The sequence below is a fragment of the Natator depressus genome, chromosome 4 (genome assembly GCF_965152275.1).
Source record: "Natator depressus isolate rNatDep1 chromosome 4, rNatDep2.hap1, whole genome shotgun sequence".
NCBI lineage: Eukaryota > Metazoa > Chordata > Testudines > Cheloniidae > Natator > Natator depressus.
In genome coordinates, this window is record NC_134237.1 from 50168740 (window position 1) to 50188209 (window position 19470).

At 40.4% G+C, this 19470-nt stretch overlaps 1 long non-coding RNA gene across 1 annotated transcript; it reads right to left on the reverse strand.

Moving 5' to 3' along the window:
• Positions 1–1036: 1036 nt before the first annotated feature.
• On the reverse strand, positions 1037–17487 carry LOC141986416 (uncharacterized). Its single transcript, XR_012639277.1, has 3 exons — positions 17461–17487; positions 9003–9092; positions 1037–1214 (listed from the first exon to the last, which is right to left on the reverse strand). It is a non-coding gene; the product is annotated as an uncharacterized LOC141986416 (long non-coding RNA).
• Between the last annotated feature and the right edge of the window lie 1983 nt (positions 17488–19470).

Here is a 19470-nt window from a genome sequence, read left to right on the forward strand (position 1 = left end):
GTATTTTGTTAGAAATATCTGTGACCCAGATTCTGATACATTTACACTGAGCAGCTCTTTAATCTATAAGTAGTCCTATCCATTTCCCTGGGGATGCTCGGAGATTAAGGCGCCACACAACATAAGTAATAGTGGCAAAATCTAGCCCTATGTAGCTATCCCACACATTATCTTGGTTGCTGAGCATGTATTTATTTTGTATATAAACACCTCAGACTAGAAATACATTTATTATTTTAAACATCCGAAGCCAGATCAGCTAGTGTAACCAGGTATAGTTATATTGACAGTGGCTATGGAGCTGGTCCCAAATATACTTTTTATATTCTCTATAAATGGAGAATATAAAAAAAAATATATCTAAGTATACTTCCTTTTTTCAAATTTAAACAAAGAAACAAAACAAAAATTCCTGCCCTTATATAATTTGCAAATTATAATCCAGCAATTAAAAGGTGGCCTGAGATGATGTAGACTAATTAAAGGAGAAAGGGAAGGATGGTATTTATGTGTAAATGCTTGCCTAAAAAGAAAACGGTATCAATAATGTAGTAGTAAAATACATGAAAGGAAATGGATTTTTGATTAAGTCAGTTTTTCAAAGTCTGTCCCCAGAAAAGAGAATAATGTCTTTAAATTGCTATTAATGATTATGACTGCTACTACTGAGTAATGTTTTGCCCTTGGGAGAAAATAAAACTCAGTAATACAAAAGCTACATAACAAGCATCTTTATCTCTTCAGAATTCACAGGACCTCAGTTATTTCCACCCCTCCATCCCCCCAATCTTCCTATAAACCAAATACCATTTGAGCTGATTCACACTGATCCTTCAGAGGAAGAGACAGAAGAACAGTCGATTTTCTCATGAGAAGCTCAAGATGGCAAAATTCTTTTTTCATTCCAGCAAATCTTATGATGTTTTGCACCCAGTTTGACCTGACAGATGTAACTCTTCTGCTCTCACTCCCTAATTTGTCCGCATTTGGCTCAGGTTCATAGCTTTTTAGAGTGCCCGATGGTTTTCCTGGTCAGAGAGGCTTAGGAGCTGTAAAAAGTCTGGACCCACTCAGGCTTCAGCACAAGGAAAGATAGCAGATTCTCCTTTGAACCCATAAAAAGACAGGAGCAGATGAACGGACAGACAACAGCTTCTATGCTGCCAGCTTGAAGGATCTTGCCCACAGCCAGTCACCATATGTTTGGCTCCAAACTACAAAACAGACAGGCCAGAATGATACACAGAATTCAGATGGATTGCTCTTGCTGTCACTCACTCTGTCTTTCAAAGGGAGGGTGAGCTTTGATGCTTGCAACCATCACCTACATTCTCGGTCTTTCGGAAAGCAACATGTAAAAAGACCAGTTTTAGGTAGATGTGATCTTAACTTTCTCAAATCAATATAACTACTATTAGGAAAGAAAAGCAAAGATTGGTGAAAGGCACTCTTTTCTAGGATGTGCCATAAAAATATGTTCTTGACATTCATTTTATAAATAAACTTCAAACATAAATGAAATCCTACTCCATTGAAATCAATGGCAAAATTATAATTTACTTCAGTAGAGCCAAGATTTTACCCACCATGTTTAGTGGGAGATTTTTCTAAAGATAAGGAATGGTCTACACGGGACATTACTGTGTGGCAAACCAGCATGTGAGCCTCCAGCTCACCAGCTTGCCGCGCTGTAACATTCTCTGTGATCACTGCTATGGTGCACTGAAAAGTCCTGGAGTACAGCTTGGCTTACTACCATAGTCATTACTTGCTGCTCACTAACTTGCCATGGAGACAAGTCCAAAGACAGAGTTAAGCATCCAACTCCTAATGAAAGGCACTGGAAGTTAGGCACATAACTGCTATCTGTGCCTTTGAAAAAAATCTCCCCTCAAGTCTTTTCAAATCATGTTGTTAACCAGACTTTTTAGGTTCACAAAATCAACACTCCTTTAGTCTTAGAAAAGACTCTGAAAACGGTCATTAGAATACTATAGGTTCAATATTGACTAACAAGAGCTAGAATAGTAAACATGTAGTTATTTTATACTGTATAATCCTCACACACACATAACCAAGACAACAACATTTATTTAAATAAATTTGAAATATAAAATCAGGACAGTTTAAATGAATTTCAGAAGTCTGCCTAGCTAGCAAGATATGACGTGTTTTACTTCAAGGTTATCTGTTTGAATCTAACTCAAGTAAATAGAGACCAACATTTAATACTGTATTGTTCAGTATCTTATGTGATATGAGTTTGATGATTTCAGTACAGTTTGGAGAATGTGGGTACTTCTCCAAATGCCATCACAGTTGGCTCCTTTGCAAAAAATGTCAGCAGAAAAGTACCACTGAATGGGCATCAAAATTGAATCACCTGATTATTAAAAGTGGTCTCTCCTGGTCAACTTCGAGGCAAACTGGTGTGGTTATGTGGAGAAACTTGACTGGCTGATACAGAAATGCTTCTTCTCCAAGAAAATCACCGTTAGAATCATTAGCAATTTTTAAATTTCCTCAGTGCCATGTTTCCCAGAAAAGAGGGAAACAAAAGACATGTTAAGCACAAGAAGAATGATTGGAAATTTGTCTCGATCCTTAATAAAATTAGACGGAGTCAGACCCAGAGAGTTTTAGAGTATCTGGAGGTGAGTTTAGGGGAGAATGGAGAATAGGAGTGCAGTTTAGGGGAAGGTGTGGCGACTTTAAAAAAAAATTAAAAACAGTTTCTCCATTTTTCTCACTCCAGTAGTGCTGCTACCACATTCAAATGATTACAGCTTATGCTGTTTTAAAGCAGCTCCATCAGCTGTTACACAGCAAACATATGTTGGTTACCAATTTGTGATCTTAAAGAGTTTATTAATGTAAAGCTTTGCTGTGAAAATAGAAAAGGTGTTTTAGCCTGAAGCAGGCTGTCATTGGGTGACTGCTCCATTTCAGAGGTCAGCTAGTGCAGCAGGCCGAAGTTAGTGAAAGGTGACCTGGAAGGCAAGGGGGGAAAAAAATGGCACTTGTCCTTTTTTTATGATGTTAAACAGGGCACAAAAGGTTTGTTTTAAGGGATTTTTTTACCGTACAAATCCAGATAGCATATGTGGGAGCAAAGAATGTTTCTCACACAACTAACCTTTAAAAATTATCTGTCTGTATTTAAATTAATTGGGGCCTAAGCCTCAGACTTGACAATTTTCTTACACAGTGTTGGCTAGGAACATTACTTCCATCCTACAGTTGTGGTAACATGTAGGCCACATAGTGCTCTTAGGGTAACATGGGAATATCAGTGTACAAAGCGTCATTAGCTGTGAAGCAGAGTTTTTGGGTACAAAGTGTCCTTGATTGTCCATAGAGATTTTGGCAGAGAAGACATGTTCAGCTGTGTTTATTTCTCCTTTCTCCTGAACTTTCCTTCTCTGCACTTTCCCCTAGTCAAGTATTATAATTTTTGGTTGGCATTGCACCTGGATGGTGGAGGCAGGGCACTTTGCTGTGACAAAAATGTTATTCTCTGGGGAGCTGTTCTGCTCCAGCAGACTGTGCTTTGAACAAAGATTTCCTTCTCCTTCAAGAAAAAGGTAAGCTTGGAGGGGAAAGGAAACACCAAGAAGCCGCAAGAAAGACTTAATCACATTAGGAGAACTAACCTTGCTAAACTGGCAATTTTTAGTTTATCTGCCATACTCATAGGACTTCAAGCAGCAATGTGGAAATATCTAGGTTCTGAAAGCTGTAGAAAATTCACAGTACTTTTTTAGCTTAAAGAAATAAAAAGTGTTCATATTGAAGGAAAGGGGAGAAAGTCAAAATATTCCCAAAACAAAAATGAAACAACTCTGGGATTATATGACTAAATATAATACAAGAAGCAAAGATTACTTTAAAAAAAATCAGGACAAAGACCTCTGAAAATCAGCCACAGAAAAATGGAAAAGAAATAAATCTTGATTAATCTAAACCTAAAAATGTGGTATAATTTTAAAAAATTATATAGAGCATAATTCAACATCAAATGTTTCAGCATTGTTGGCTTTCTCCCATACACATCCTCGAAGATATATTGTAGGAAAACTTTGAACACAAGCTGCTCTGGCTGCAACACAATTAGTAGCTGCCCATGAATTTAGCAGTTGTAATACTACTCTAAATAATGTTCCAAAAATATCCCTCTATAAAGACCACTGGATATGAGACAGGAAAGTTAAGAATTGTTGCCAGGAGGTTTAATTTAGTTTGTTTAGGGGCTACATTTTCAAAAATGCACATGTGCAATTGTGGGTCTAATTTGAGTGCACATGACTGCCGTCAGTTGGACTACTCACATGATTAAAGCAAAGTATGTGCTTAAGTGCCTTGCTGGACAGGGCCAGAGTGTTCAGCATTCTGGAGCATGGGGCCCTAGATAAAGGGGTAGGGTATATGCCTATAAAACTAGACTGACACCAGAATGTGTCTTTTATGTTTATCTATCTATCTACATATCTATCTAAATCTATCTTGCATTCAGTTTTTCATTAATTCTCTCCCTTCCATCCCCTCCTCCCCCACGCCCCCATTCCTTTTTTCAGACACTTTTTAAATTGGATTTATCACTAATGCTTTTTTCACTCTAAAAATAGAATTTATGCCGAATGTTCCATATCCGGAATATTCCAATCTGTTTAAAATCAGGCAAAGTCTCTTCCAAAAATTTGCACATAAGTTACTATTTTTTAATAAGTAGCATTTCAGTGAGCCCAAATTGCAAACACGAAGGCCTTAATAGAATGTCAAGATCCCACAGCTGGGTATTTAAATAGACATTTATGCAGCTAAATTCAGATTTGTATGCCCTATTAAGGCCTCGTAGTTGAACATTTCACTCCCTCAATTTAGCTCATACAGATGAGAGAATTTATAGTTAACAGCAATTGTAAGTTAATTTTCAGCACAGATGACAGTCTCATTCGCTAATGAGTTATTTGTTGCTTATAACTCAATTAAATTCCATAGTTACCTACTTAACAATAGTTTTGCTAACCTAGAGCCTAATCTCAAACATTACTTACCTTACACACAAGAACAGTCAAACTGCACAGAACAGGTTCCCAAACCAATGAGGCAAAGTATACATTCCTTTTACCATCAGCCATCATTTTGTGATAGATTCTGCTATGCTTTTTCACACTAAGTACTGTAGTACTTTACTCCCTAGGTAGTACCGATTATTTCCCAAATTGTCCCACGGAAATTAAATTGATACTCAGCATTAACAATGGTGGAATAAATTGACCCTTTGTCAGTCATCTGCAATCTGTGCCTTTGTTAAAAATAGTTTGGAGAACTAATATGTGGTGAAAGTTTCCCATACTGTTGCTGCAATTCATTCAGATGTAAGGGATCTAGTTTTTCAAATGCTGCAGCAAATCTTATAACTGCCCAATTATCACTTCAGACCCACCACCCTCTGGCACTCTAGGGGCAATGTCATTGAAGATAAGCTCTGTTTATGTTAAGTTAGTGTCAGGATGTACAGCATATGTCCATAAAGCTGGATGAATGCCCTTCTGTAGGATGTTCTGTACATTCACATAGTGCAGACAAGGGCCCTGAAGGTGTTGGAAAAAGAGGAAAGAGCCTTTCATAGAGCTTAATCCAATTAAAGCACATTAATAAAGGTTAAGATCATCTGTCACATTATCCAGAAAGATCTCTTCATGCATCATCTGATTGCAAAGTCTGACTTTTTTAAAATCAGTCCTTTCATCCACATCCAGAAAAATGTGGGAAATGTAAGATTTTAAATACTGAAGGTTTGGGATGATTATTTTTAGAAAAGCAGCAACATACATTTGGAAGCTTAAAAATAGTCATCTAGACCCTCAGCTGGTATAAACTGGAGCGGCTTCATTACAAGTAGCAAAGCTACCCCAATTTACATCAGGTGAAGTCCTGGCCCAGGAAATCTAAAATCTTAGAAGAAGAGATGGACACAATGGATTGAAATGTCACTTGCTGGGTACAAACAAAAGATTTCGATTTCCAGTGCATTGCATTTGCTCAGATGGCATGCTTGGTGCTTACCAAACAGCTGAAAAGACTCAGTTCCTGCCCTGAAGAGCTGCAATGTAATGGTTTTCTAATCCGAACATTTATACACATCTACCTGGATTCTCCAGCTTCCATTTCTGTAGAAGGTGAAGCATGGCTTAGGTGAGTAGAGTCGGGTGCCCTACATACCTGGACCCCCAGGGTGTATACCCTACACAGTTCTGTATATGCCCAAGCAGTACCTCTCACATTTACACTGCTATTTTTAGCAATTCAGCATCCCATTGCCAGAGCCTTTCCCGACCTAAATGAACATCTCAGGAAGTGGGGAAAGACTCCGGTAGGAGGGATGCAGTGGGGAAAGATATCCCCCTTCTGGAGCCTTTCACTGATGTGTAGCTATACGCTGTAGTGAGTGTGGACAGAGCCTGCCTTTCACTGTGGTATGTAACTACACACACCCTATACACCACCGCAAATATAGGCTTGTGTAGATAAGAGCCAGAACGAATAGCTCTAAGACATGTGCAGCCTGAGGAAAACAACACTGCATAGATTCATTTGAAGGTTTTCTTCACAACCAAAAGGGCTAAAACTATTTTTCTTGAATTCTGCAGAATATGAAAAAGTCACCATTGAAGTGCTTGGATAGTGCATCATAGGCTCAATCCAAATCTACTGTTGCCATGCCCCAGGCACAAATTCTGAAGTTTGTGCAATCTGTACTCTGAAATTTGCTGTGCCAAGGCTTAGCACTAAGGCTGGCAGCCAGACCTGCTGGGCCTCCTTAGATAGAATTATTAATGGTATGAAAAGGTTCATAGAATATGCAGTGAAGAGATGGTTTATTAGAATTCAAGGAGTGTCCAGAGCCCACAAGGAACGTTGGGATTAAGGGCTACCTTAGTTTTGGGTTTCTAAGCTTGCTATGCAACGAGGCAAGCAAAGCAATGAAGTGTTCATGACTACTGTACTTCATTTCTCAGATGGTTTTTTCAGTATTGCTGAGGACAACACCCTCATGAGGACTATCTACATGCCAAATGTTCTGCTTTAAATTCAAATAGCTATTTTTAGCCAAGCACAAGGACTTCTTGAATCCTACTGTTTTAGTGCTTAATTGTTTTGAGTTACATTTTCTTTAAAAATAGTGTCACTGTTTAAGAACATAAGAATGATAATACTGTGTCAGACCAATAGTCCAACTAGCCTGGTATCCTATTTTCCTACAGTGGCCAGTGCCAGATGTTTTAGAGGGAGAGAACAAAACAATCATCAAGTGATCCATTCCCTCTCATTCAGTTCCAGCTTCTGGCAGTTGGAGGTTTAGTGACACCCAGGGCATAGGATGGCATCCCTGATCATCTTGGCTAATATCAATTGATGGACCTCCATGAACTTATCTAATGCTTTTTAGAACCCAGTTTTTGTTTTTTGCCTTCAAACATCACCTCACAATCAGTTCTACAGGTTGATTGTGCATTGTGTAAACAAGTATTTCCTTGTGTTTGTTTTAAACCTGAGGCCTATTTACAGTAAAACTGTTTTATCTGGTTTGTTGGGGGAATGAGGGGTGCCGGCAAGTGAAAAATCCTGATTAACTAAGATGAGGGAGTTTGAGTGCAGGAGGGGGTGTGGGGCCGTGGGCTGGGGCACAGGAGGGGGTGCCGGATCCAGGGGGTACTCACCTCGGACAGCTCCCTGCAAGCGGTGACCTGTCCCATCTGCTCCTAGGTGGAGGCATGGCAGGTGGCTCTGCCCACTGGATCTGCCTGCGAGCGCCTCCCCCACAGCTCCCATTGGCCGCAGTTACCGGCCAATGGGAGCAACGTTACTAGCACTTGGGGCAGGGAAGGGCAGGGGCAGCCAGCAGAGCTGCCTGTCATGCCTCCACCTAGGAGCAGATGAGACAGGTCACCGCTTGCAGGGAGCCGTCCGAGGTGAGCACCTAGGAGCAGCCAGGACAGGTTGCCGCCTGAGGTAAGCACCTCCCGGATCTGGCACCCCACACCCCCTCCCACACCCAAACTCCCTCCCAGAGCCAGCGCTCCACACTCCCTCCCGTGCCCCAACCCCCTGCCAGCCCTGCGCCAACCAGACTATAAACCAGAATTTCAATGAAGATCAGAAATGCTGGTTGGTGAAGTGCTGGACAAAACAGCTTCTACAGTATTTCAGTTGGGTGACCCCCCCCCCGGTTCTTGTGTTATGTGAAGGGGTAAATAACACTTCCTTATTCACTTTCTCCACACCATTCATAATTTTATAGACCTGTATCATAATCTGCCTAGTCATCTCTTTTCTAAACTGAAAAGTCCCAGTCTTGTTCATCTCTCCTTCCCTAATCATTTTTGTTGTCCTTCTCTTTTCCAATTTTAATATATCTTTTTTGAGATAGGCCAATGAGACCCATATGCAGTTGTCATGAATATAGGACAAAGGATCTGGTCTGTGCTCACATTGCTAAGGCAGCTGGTTGGTATATTATTCTCAAGCCTCCCCAGGAAAGGGGGTGAAGGGGCTTTGGGGGATAGGGATTCCAAGTGACCCTTCCCTGAATTTTTGTGTAAATTACTTGGTGGTGGCAGCAATACCATCCAAGGACAAGGAAAGGAATTTGTGCCTTGGGGAAGTTTTAACCTAAGATGGTAGAATATAAATTTAGGGGGTCTTTCGTGCGGGTCCCCACATCTGTACCCCAGAGTTCAGAGTTGGGGGGGGCCTCACATCAGTATTCAAGGTTTGGGTCTACCATGGATTTATTTTGTAGCATTATGTTATGTCTTATTAGCTATCCTTTCCTAAGGACTTCTGGACTAATTGTTCCTTTGATACCCCTCCTGGTCTTCCTTGAGGGCACCCATTTAAGATTTTCCCCAACTGTCACCTCTTTTGGGGCAGAGACATACCTCTCCCCCCATCAGACTGTGGGTTGCACCTCACTGCAATTTCCCTTCAGATCTTACCAGGATCCAGCATCTGTGATTAATTCTCCAGTGGCTATAACAGCATACACCAGCTACCGACTAGCCTTCACAAAGCAAACTGCATTTATCCTTAGGGCAAAAGAATGAGAGAAAACATATGAACAATAAAAGAACCCACACACATGCTAAAGATTCATCAGAGGTCACCCCCAACACCAAAATAAGGCTTTGGTAGGAGTCAATCTTTCAAACCCCACAACTGGGTTTTACCCCTTTGGTTTGAGTTCATAGCTGTTTTTAGATCAGGAACCAGATCCCAAATGGACAGTTCCTCTGTTTCTTTATACAGATTGGGCCTATGATCTCCAGTCTCCTGGAACTTGTAATCAGCCAATGATCCTCTCCGCAGTGTATAGCTTAAAAATGCTGTAGTTTTGCGTAACTGTGTTTGTGGAATTTGCAAAAACCACTCGCCAGGAATTATCCACTTAACACTTGTTGTCCCAAAAGTCCATGCCTAACTGCTACATTCCCGTAAAGTTGTTTGAACTCCTTACACTTCCCAAGTATCACATGTGTCAAAGACACCACTAATCCCTGTTTCTGGGCTGAGAACACACATGAAAAATTGTAGCCACAAATGTTGTGCAGCAAGGTACAATACAATAAAAAAAGGCCTAAGAATGAAAGCACTACTTTATCTCCACACTAACTATAGGGCTGCAAGACGCTATAATAAATCTGTGGCTGATATGTTATAACTTAGAACACTGTAGACATTGTCTAAATACAGTATATTGACCTATTGTGGACAAAGATACTCATCTGTATATGGATGAAACTGCTAGAATACCCTATGACCAATTTTCTGAGCACACCCTTCCCACCCGGTCCAATTTCCAAACTTATCTGCAATCCCACTGAACACTGTCTGATCCACTTCCCATATGCCTAATCCTCCAGAAAAGTTTAAAATTGAAATAAACCTTAATGCATGCTTTATCTGATAAGCTTTAAGGCCAGTCAGATTTCAAATTCAAAGTAAATATACAGACATCTAGGAGCATGAAGAAACCTGCTATAAAAAATCCCTTTTTGAATATGCACATTCAATGCCTTATTGAGAAAAATGGCAATTTTATGCAAACATACAAAGAGAATTTTACCCTATTTGTTATAATTATTGTGCAGCCATGTCTATATTCCTTCCTGATGCCTCTAGTGATAAGCTAGTTCCTGATGCGGAAGATTTCATAACTCCTAATTTAGTAAGAGTAACTACTGTACAAATGTTTGAGATGGGCCAGAATGAAGCCCTACACTCAAACATCACTAAACTTTGGGAAAGTTTGTATCCAGATATCAACTTTGTGGGTTTGGGCTGTCTTTAGTTATCATTGGTTAGATTGATTATTTCAGAAATCTAATTATTAAATTGTCAGTGTAAGAAATAGAAACCATGCCCTTGTGACAAACTCGCATTTCCATGTGGCCTGTTTTATAACAACATTAGTAGACTTAAAGAGTATGTGACCTGATTTCCAAGATGTCTGTAAATTTACTTGGCATGGAATTTTAAATGACTGGCTTTAAAGCTCTCAAATAAAACATGACTAAGATTAACTTTCTTTCCCCCCCCTTCCCTGTGTCTGTTCTTATTTTTACTGTTTCATGTGGTTTATTCAATATCCAAATTTGCTTGTTTGTTAGAGTGCATTACATTTTCCAAATGCATTTTCTAGTCTGTCATATTTGAAAACAGGAAAATAGCATAAAATCTCTCGTGAGCTATTTTTTGCAGTTAAAGGAAAACTTAATTAGAAAAACATAGAAAGAAAATTTGCCTCTAAGCTTCTACATCATTAATAAGGGCTCTTCAGCTCCACCACAAAAATAAAAATACCATTTCAGTGAATTTAGTGCTTGCAAATGACAAAATATGAATAACCCTGAAAATCCTCTTTACAAGGAATGTGTTGGGGTTAGGGCACATGACAGTTAGGAGACCTGGGTTCCATTCCAACTCTATCACAGCTTTACTATGTGATCTTTGGTTGGTCACTTAGGCCATGTCTACCTTGAAATTTATAAAAACAACTCCCACCAATTCAGCTGCAGGAGTGCTAGAACCAATGGGAGCCATAATTTAGATGAGACCCATTTTTACCCCCATTTCAGTTAAGTCTGCTGAAATTAAGCCAAATCAAGAGGTAGTAAAGTGGATGTTGCCCCAGGAATCTTTTCTATACTATAACTCTGATTGTAACAAACCAGAAGAATATTTTTTGTTAAGGTTCTCCGGTGCAGACAAGTCTTCAGGGCCAGGGTTTCAGAACTGCACCTATTCAATTGTGCACAAAAAGACACTTGTTATGCATAGTTATCTTGTATGTAAAATTAAGTTATTGTGCAAATGAGCATTAGATGCATAGATGGCTCTTTGTACACAAAAATTACCAAGAGCATCCATGCAATTAGGTGCACAGAAGAAACTGACCCTTAATGCCTCTTTGCCTCACTGTACTCAACTATAAATTGCTGATACTATTTCTTCACATGGGTGTTACAGGGCTAAATTTATTAATGTTTACAAAGGGCTGTGACTTCCTAGAGGGAACTAGAATAGTACAAAGTATTAGCATTATTTTAAGCCAAAGCACATGCATGGCAAACTTCCTCAAAAATATCTTACCAGTAGCACTGGAGTTGTAATAGAATCTACCAATATACAGTTCCAGGAACAAATCTGTGACTAGAATTGCTCACAAACATACAGTCTTGCCACCAGTTACTGTTCGGCCCATTTATGTTAGTTTTTGCTTGCTGCCTCCTCCCTTTTGGCTGAAGAGGATTAGGGGAAGATTCGCTCTCACAATGGCAGTCAATATTAGATGCCCCAGAAGCATATATGGGACAACAAGACCTACTCTTCTTCCCAGGCTTGATCCCTATCTTCTGGAGTCATTCCCTGTTTGGGTCTTGCTGCTCATGGTAAACAAAGCCAAAAAAGCAACCCACTAATGGATAGCTCACTGGACCAAAAAGATCCTGAATGAAAACATGGCTTCACAGAGCAGGAAAATGGCAGAGAAAACTTCCACAGCCCCTGCAGGGAGGGATGAAGGAGTGTGATGGAGAGCCACTCAACAATGCCCCAGCACCAGCATTAGAAGTTATAGCTGGAAGGAGAAAGGAGACAGAAGAGATTCACTGAATGGGCAGAGGGGGGAAGGAGGGGTGAGAGAGTGTGTTCCGGTTGTAGTCCCCTCCCCTCCATTCCCTATGGCTATATTTCAGTGTATCAAAGGCTACAGCTCTAACAAGCAAAACAGATTTATTTTATTCAGGGCACAACTAGACCTGGTTCTCCATATTTATGTGCACCTGACTCCCTATACTTACCTCACCCCACGAGCTTTTTAAACATCAATCATCTACACTACAGAAACAATCAGTAGACCAGGTTACAATGCAGATGTCATCTGATCTAGGTAGAATATGAGGTGTTGACAGGCCTCAGCTATGCTGTAGCTGGATCATGTAAAAGAGTTAAAGTCTTGGGTAGTTTGTGTGGCCTGATCTCACTGTAGTTAAGTCCCACTTGTACTAAAAACTTTAACCATACGCTAACTAGATCAGGGACAACTCTGTTGTAACAAGGTCCTGTGACTCAGTTGTTTTAAAAGAATAGGGAATCTTAAACTTCAGGCCTGTCCAATACTTGGCTTCTCTACTGAAATTGCCAATAAGGTATTAGTTCCAATGATGGTGCCACATAGGCCAAAAACACAACTGAGCCATCAAATGCCAAAAAGAGTTCTGGCCAATACTAATCTTAGGTGAATGTCACTCTGATCAACCAATGTATTGTTGTGTGTCCTGTTACTAATCTCCAGAGCTGCCCAGTCTTTCATAATAATGCCTTAACATTTTGCAAGTCATTTCAGTTCTCCAGACCTTCTTTTAGGGTGAAATTTTCAAGACTGCTCAAGTGACTTAGGAACTTAAGTCTGGCTGAACGTCAATAGGACAGAGGCTTCTAAATTCCCAAGTCATTTTTTAAACAGAGGCCACGTCTACCATTACAAACTTACAATCGATATAACAACAGCGCTTGGGGGTGTGAAAAATCCACACAGCTGAGCAATGTAATTATACCAAACTGACCCGCGGCGTATACAGCACTATGTCGATAGGAGAGTTTTTCCTGGCAACATAGCTACCACCTCTCACAGAGATGGATTCACTATGCTGATGGGAGAAGTTCCCGATCAGCATAGTAGCATCTTCACTAGAGCACTGCTGCAGCACTGTATGTTTACACGAGCCCTGAGACTTCGGAACCTAGGTCACCTTTAAAAATTTTACTCATGACTTCCAAGAGCCAGATGCATTGCAGTTAGGGAGGCTTATGTTTCTCTGTACAGGTTCCTGCAACATAGCAGATGGACAAAGCTGGTATTGAAACATGTATCTGCATTGATGTGGCTTTGCAAATCACAACACAGTCTATGGGCCCCAAGCTTTCCCTTTTATTTCTGACCATATAAGGAAACAAAAGTAAACTTTAGCTCTGCATGATGCTCAGTCACTAAGGAGCAGCTTGTAGTGCACCCTGTACTGAAGGGCATGAAGATAAATGCCCTAGTAATGTTGGATTCTGGGACCACTCTGGTTCTTTAAAAGCTGCTGTCCATATTTTAAGGGTTTCATTTTGCAGCATGCTTTCTTTAGCTTGAAGAGCACAATGCCAATGCAATTGCTAAAAATAGTAAATGAGCTTTTGAAAGAAAGTGATGCATAATCTGCAGCTTTAGAGAAACTGCAGTAATAGGTTTTTATAAAACAAATTATTGACACTCGGAGAGTATTGTGTTTTAGGTTGTTGTTTTTTAAAAAAATGTCTATTTATGTTCCAGACGTGTCATCTGTGTCTGAGAGGACTGGGAAGGTGTAAATAAAATGTGAGAGTTTTACCAAAACTGGAGAGACAGCAGAAACAATATACTTGTTTGTGTGCGCGCATGCACATAAATTGAGGGGTTGGGGGGAGCGAGCAAGCTGGGGAGTATTCCAGGGTAGGTGTAGGATGAAGAGGGGAAGCAGAAGGGAGTATGGCAGGAGTGATATTTTATTTCAGACATCTGTCTGGGAAGTGCTTAACAGATGGAAGGTCTGCAACATTTGACATTCAAAGAGAAAGTCAATATTTAGCAGGAAAGGGGGTTCTTTTTCTTTGTCTTTCAAAATATTGATTTTTGAAAATAAAGTCTTTAAGGAACACACACACACAAAATCAAAAGGAAGCCCATTGAGGTTCTGGATCTTTATGCACTACACAGCTGTCTCAATTGTGGTTACCAGCTGACCCAAGGGCAGACTTAAAACAAACGTATAAATTGAGGCACAATTGTCCCAGATTTCAGGTCATATGTGGAAGCACTCGTGATTACAGAGCCTCATTTTAACCCTGAAGTGTATCTGCAGTTCCTACAGCCATAGTCAGAATGTGTGGCAGGTGAGTTGAAAAATATGGGAATTCCATTTGTAGCCCTAACAAGTAAAGCGATATGTAGTGCACTGTGGTCTACAGAAGCATCAGAGGAGGAAATGATAAACACCCACCCAGGTTTATCACCGTTGAGATGAAAGGGACATTCTAAGCATTGTGTCGAGCTGAAAAGTGAACTGGCCTCACACCTGTCATGCCTCCTGCCTCTCTCACAAACAAGGATGTTGTGATTTAGCAAATGATTATCATTTTCTATAATTCAAGTGTTTCCTTCTCTCTTTTCCTCCATCCCTACTGCATAGGACAGGATGGAACAGAGTTGCTCAAAGCTATGGCAGGCAGGGTGACCATATGTCCCACTTTGGCCAGGACAGTCCCTTTTCTTAAGCCCTGTCCTGATTGTCCTGACTCCTCCCCCCCAGGAGGCATTTGTCTAGTTTGCTCTTGCGGACTTATGAGTTGGCAAGAGCAAATGGGACATATGCCCACTTTTGTCGAGATAGTGGGGAGAAGAGATGCCAGCCCCTGCAGGGGAGGAGGCAGAGCTGGGTGGGGAGGCAGCATTCCATTCCAGTGAGGGGCAACAGCCTCCCGAGGGGACCCCCCCATGCCAGGGGAGGGTGAAGGTGTTCTTCAGGCAAGTGGCTGGGGGTGTCCCACTTTCTCTTTGGGAAATATGGTCACCCTAATTGTAGGGGAAAAGACGCATGTAACAGTCAATAGACCATCTCATGGGCGCTTAGCCCATGGAGGCCCTGTTTGGTGACAGTTGCAACACAGGATACAGTGGTCAGTCTGAAAGTTAGAATCAGGGACAACTGCAGGGACAATGTGTGGCCAGGAGCCTCAGTAAAGAATCTTTCAGTAGTAAATCACAGCTGAGTCCTGCATCTTCTCTACTTATCTGTAGGTGTGCTACAAAGAGAAGAAAGGACTAGCTTTCACTCTTCCCTGTCTACATGACCACCAAGTGTGGTGAGGAGCCATGCCAAGTCTCATATACATTGTCTTATGCAACTCTGTGAGGGGCCCAGATCATGCTTGTTTAACCAACAGCCCAATCCTTACTTGCAATAAGTGGGAAGACTCATGAAAGTGTGATTGCTCTTGTAAGTGTTTATGGGATCAAGCCCCAAAAATTCAAGGTCACAAATTGCATATTTCTTTAACTTAATGTATTTCAGTACTGTATTTGAATTTTTACAGGACATATTAATTCATCTTTGGACTCTGAAAACTAGTGGGTTAAATTCTCTTTCCATGCAGGCACAATACATTGATTATAACTAGGATCACAATTTGGCACTACAGTCTCAAAACCTGATGTGCTAGTGCCAGAAAAACGCCAGTTGAGATGTGTTATATGTATCCATGCAAACATGGAACAGATATTATGATTCTGTTTTTCTGTGTACTAACTTAAATACAAAAGAGTCTCTCTCTCCCACATCTACCATGGGGGAAACGGCACCATATAATTAAAGATGGCTGTTATAGGGGGCATAATAGACCAGATACTCTCTCTTTCGAAAGAGAGAGTATTTTCCTTTGCTTGCTGTTTTCCTGAATCTGGAATATAAAATCCATCCCGATTAAAGATCATGTGTGTATAGAAAACAGGAAAAGTGTTGGAAGGAGCCACAACAGATCACAAGAAATTTTGCATTCAGAACTATACAAGGAGAAGATGTGCCCTTAGCTTGTCATGGCCAGGTAACAGTCTTGTAGGTTGCTGGAAAATTCTTAAACAAAATTTTAATATATGCCTGAATGGAAATTTACATTAAAACCTACACTATGTAGCAAAAACTATGGAATAACCCCTAAAAGTTCATGCCCACAGCTATAAACCAGACAAGAGCTACTTCATTTCATATGCTATATGATTTATGGCTTTTCCACATTTTCCCCTTTCCTTTTTTAAATTAAAAGTTTCAATTGAAAGTTTTTCCTAGCAATATCATCTTTAGCCACGTCATAGGAATGCAAGGGATGGAATTCTTTGATTGCTAACACTTATTTTGTGCAATTCATCACTATACCTTAATTTAAGGCACAAGACTAATGTAGAAAATTGAATACAGAGGATGGAAAAGTTTACCGCAGTGGTGTGTAAATACTCCACACAGAAGGAGAGCTGGTTACAAGTTCAGTCTTAAAATGTTGAGATTTGAAAAGTGGGAAAATTTTCAACAAAATGTTTGCAAAAAATATTTCCCCCTGCTTTGAAGCAGCTGTTCAGCCTCTTGATTTTGTCTCTCTCTTTTTTGTGGGGGGGGGGACGCGGCAGAGAAGAGGGGCATTACCCAAAATTTCAGAAAATAAGTGAAGAAAAAGTTTCCAAAATGTGTTTGCAATTTCCCCCCTACCCTGTTCTTTTGTTTCTTTGTTTTTTTAAGGACACCTCTGCACTTAGTCCTTCAGATTAGATATGAAGTGGCACTTGGGTGGGACATAGCCCTTCTGACAACCCTCTGCACAGACATCAATTTCATTCATATATTTTTTGAACATGGATTTCTAGGGGTAGTTCCAATTATAGTGTGACTATTACCCAAAATCCTAACCAGGAGTTCAGCGTGCCTTTTTGGAACCCACCCCCGCCAAAAAACAAATACACACACACACACACACATTATATATATATATATATATATCTCAAGGGACTGTCCGCATTGTGTCTCAAAATCTAAATCCTCCCTTACAAAATAAATCAAATCCCAGTTATGTAAAGTATACCACAGTCTTTAGTTTACAGTTCAGAGGTACAATTTAGTATTGATGTGCAAGCACATACCCTCTGCGGGAACTACACATGCTAATGACAGTATAAACTTATGCCAATTGGACTGTTTTCCTGTATTTTTCAATTTCTCTTTTGCATTATTTCTTTTGTCTTAAAGTATTTTTGTAATTTTAGAGTTGCATGAAACCAGTACTTGAATCACAGTCCTATCATATTGCAGAAAGCAGTATGTAAAGTACCTGACATGGGTGTCCATCATGCAGCCTAAAACAATCATTCACATTGTTTATCAGCAAGTTACTAGTTACAATTTAACACTGTAGAAAGGCTCTGCAACTTGGGTAAGCTGCAAAACTCACGGAGCTGCAGTTTCTGCACCCAACCAAGCTACTCACAAAATAAAAGTCACAAGGGAGTCGTATTTTTCCCCCAAAGATCCTCAGAACCTATCCCAAGAGACCTGCTTATATTGGAGATTTTATGCTCTTACAGACTGTATATCCTGAATTCACATGAGCTAAGAGAGTTAATCTAACATGGTGACAAGTGTGTTTTTTTTAAATAAAATTTCCAGATTTGCAAAAATTAGCTAGATTTGTGAATCAATGGCCTGAAGTTCCCCTCTATCTCAAAAGCTCTAAACAGGCTGTTGTTCTGGCATTAAAAGTCTGGTTCCTATCCAATAATATTCAAACTTGATGCAAACACTGGTTATCTGGCATCCCTTAATTTATGCCCATCTGTCAATGAAACTTTCTTCCCACCTCAGTCAGTTTATGCTACTTTCAAGAGAGCATTGGCACCAACCAAATGTAGGTTTAAAAGGAAAGTCTATGGAGTGCAAAAAGTGATTCTTTACAAGAAGATTCTCCTGGTAGCAAGTAATAGAACAGATGCAGATTACAGAGTCAATTTTATTTCACAAATTGCTTTTTCTCCTTCTTCAAAAATCTCTAGTTGAACATTACGTTTGGAAAATGCTAATTAAGGGACATCTGTCACCTACAGATAAGAGACCCCTAAAAATTCATATTGTTCTTGATTGTATCCATCAAGGTGCAAACTTCACATTACAGAAGACTTCATTCTATAAACATGAAGATGTGTACTGCTTTTTTAAATCTGTAGCCGGCATTCAAGCCGGAGGGGACTGGGAAAGGTTCCACAGTGAAGCAGGAAAAGAGCCAGTGTAGCTTTAGGGAGAATAGTGTTTTCCTTATTCCAATAACATTTCCCATTCAATGTTAAAAGAAAGTGACTCGCTGTGACAATGAACACTTAAGCCATTTCTGTCCTGCGGTTGTGAAGAAAATTTAGATGGGAAGTATAGGGCAATGTAAAATTACACATCAATAAATGGATGTATGCATAAGGGAGTCTAAAGCAATAAGGGTGTGTCTTCACTGCAATCAGCTCAAGTGATCATCACCTGGGTCTGAGCAATCAAGATAGCCTAGCCATGGTGTGAGCAGCCACACTTCAAAGCCAGCTGGAGTTAATGTGTTCTCATTTGTACTACACAGATGAGGCACTAAGACTTCTGAGGACACATCCCATGGTGCCAGATGCTGCAGTAAACTAAGCCACTCTGCTTCTTTCCCACTGAATTGTGGGAGAACTTGTCTGTTCCTCTAGGCACATATTGGAATTGGGGGAAGGCATTACAAGCTATTAGTACGCTAGTGATTTAGCCCACATTCTCACTGCAAAGTGGTGAGTTACTAATCTGAGAGCCTCACCTCATATTTTAGCCTATACCCTAAGCCAGGACAGCTAGCCCAGGAATAAAAGCACCAAACTTAGCTGAGAGGGTTTTGTATGTGGATGGGAGCCAGGTTACGGGCAACAAGAGCCTGGGTTAACTCTGCATTGAAAAAAAAAGTAAACGTCTTTAAGATAGTGGTCTCCGACCTTTTTATGCACAAGATCACTTTTTGAATTTACAATTTAGGATCTACCCCACTCCTTCCAAGGCCCTTCCCCGCTCACTTCATCCCCCCCTTCCTCTGTTGCTTGCTCTCCCCGCACCCTCACTCACTTTCAGTGGGCTGGGGCAGGGGTGTGGGATGGGGTGCAGGCTCTGGGCTGAGACTGGGGAAGGGGTTTGGGGTGCAAAATGCCTTAAAAAAAAGATGTAGCTAATGTGCCCAAATTAGCTATTTTCTTGATAGGTAGGAATACAGCAATTAAGAATCTCACCAATAATGTGCACCCAAATTGTCTCCAGAACAGTGATAGAGAATACATTT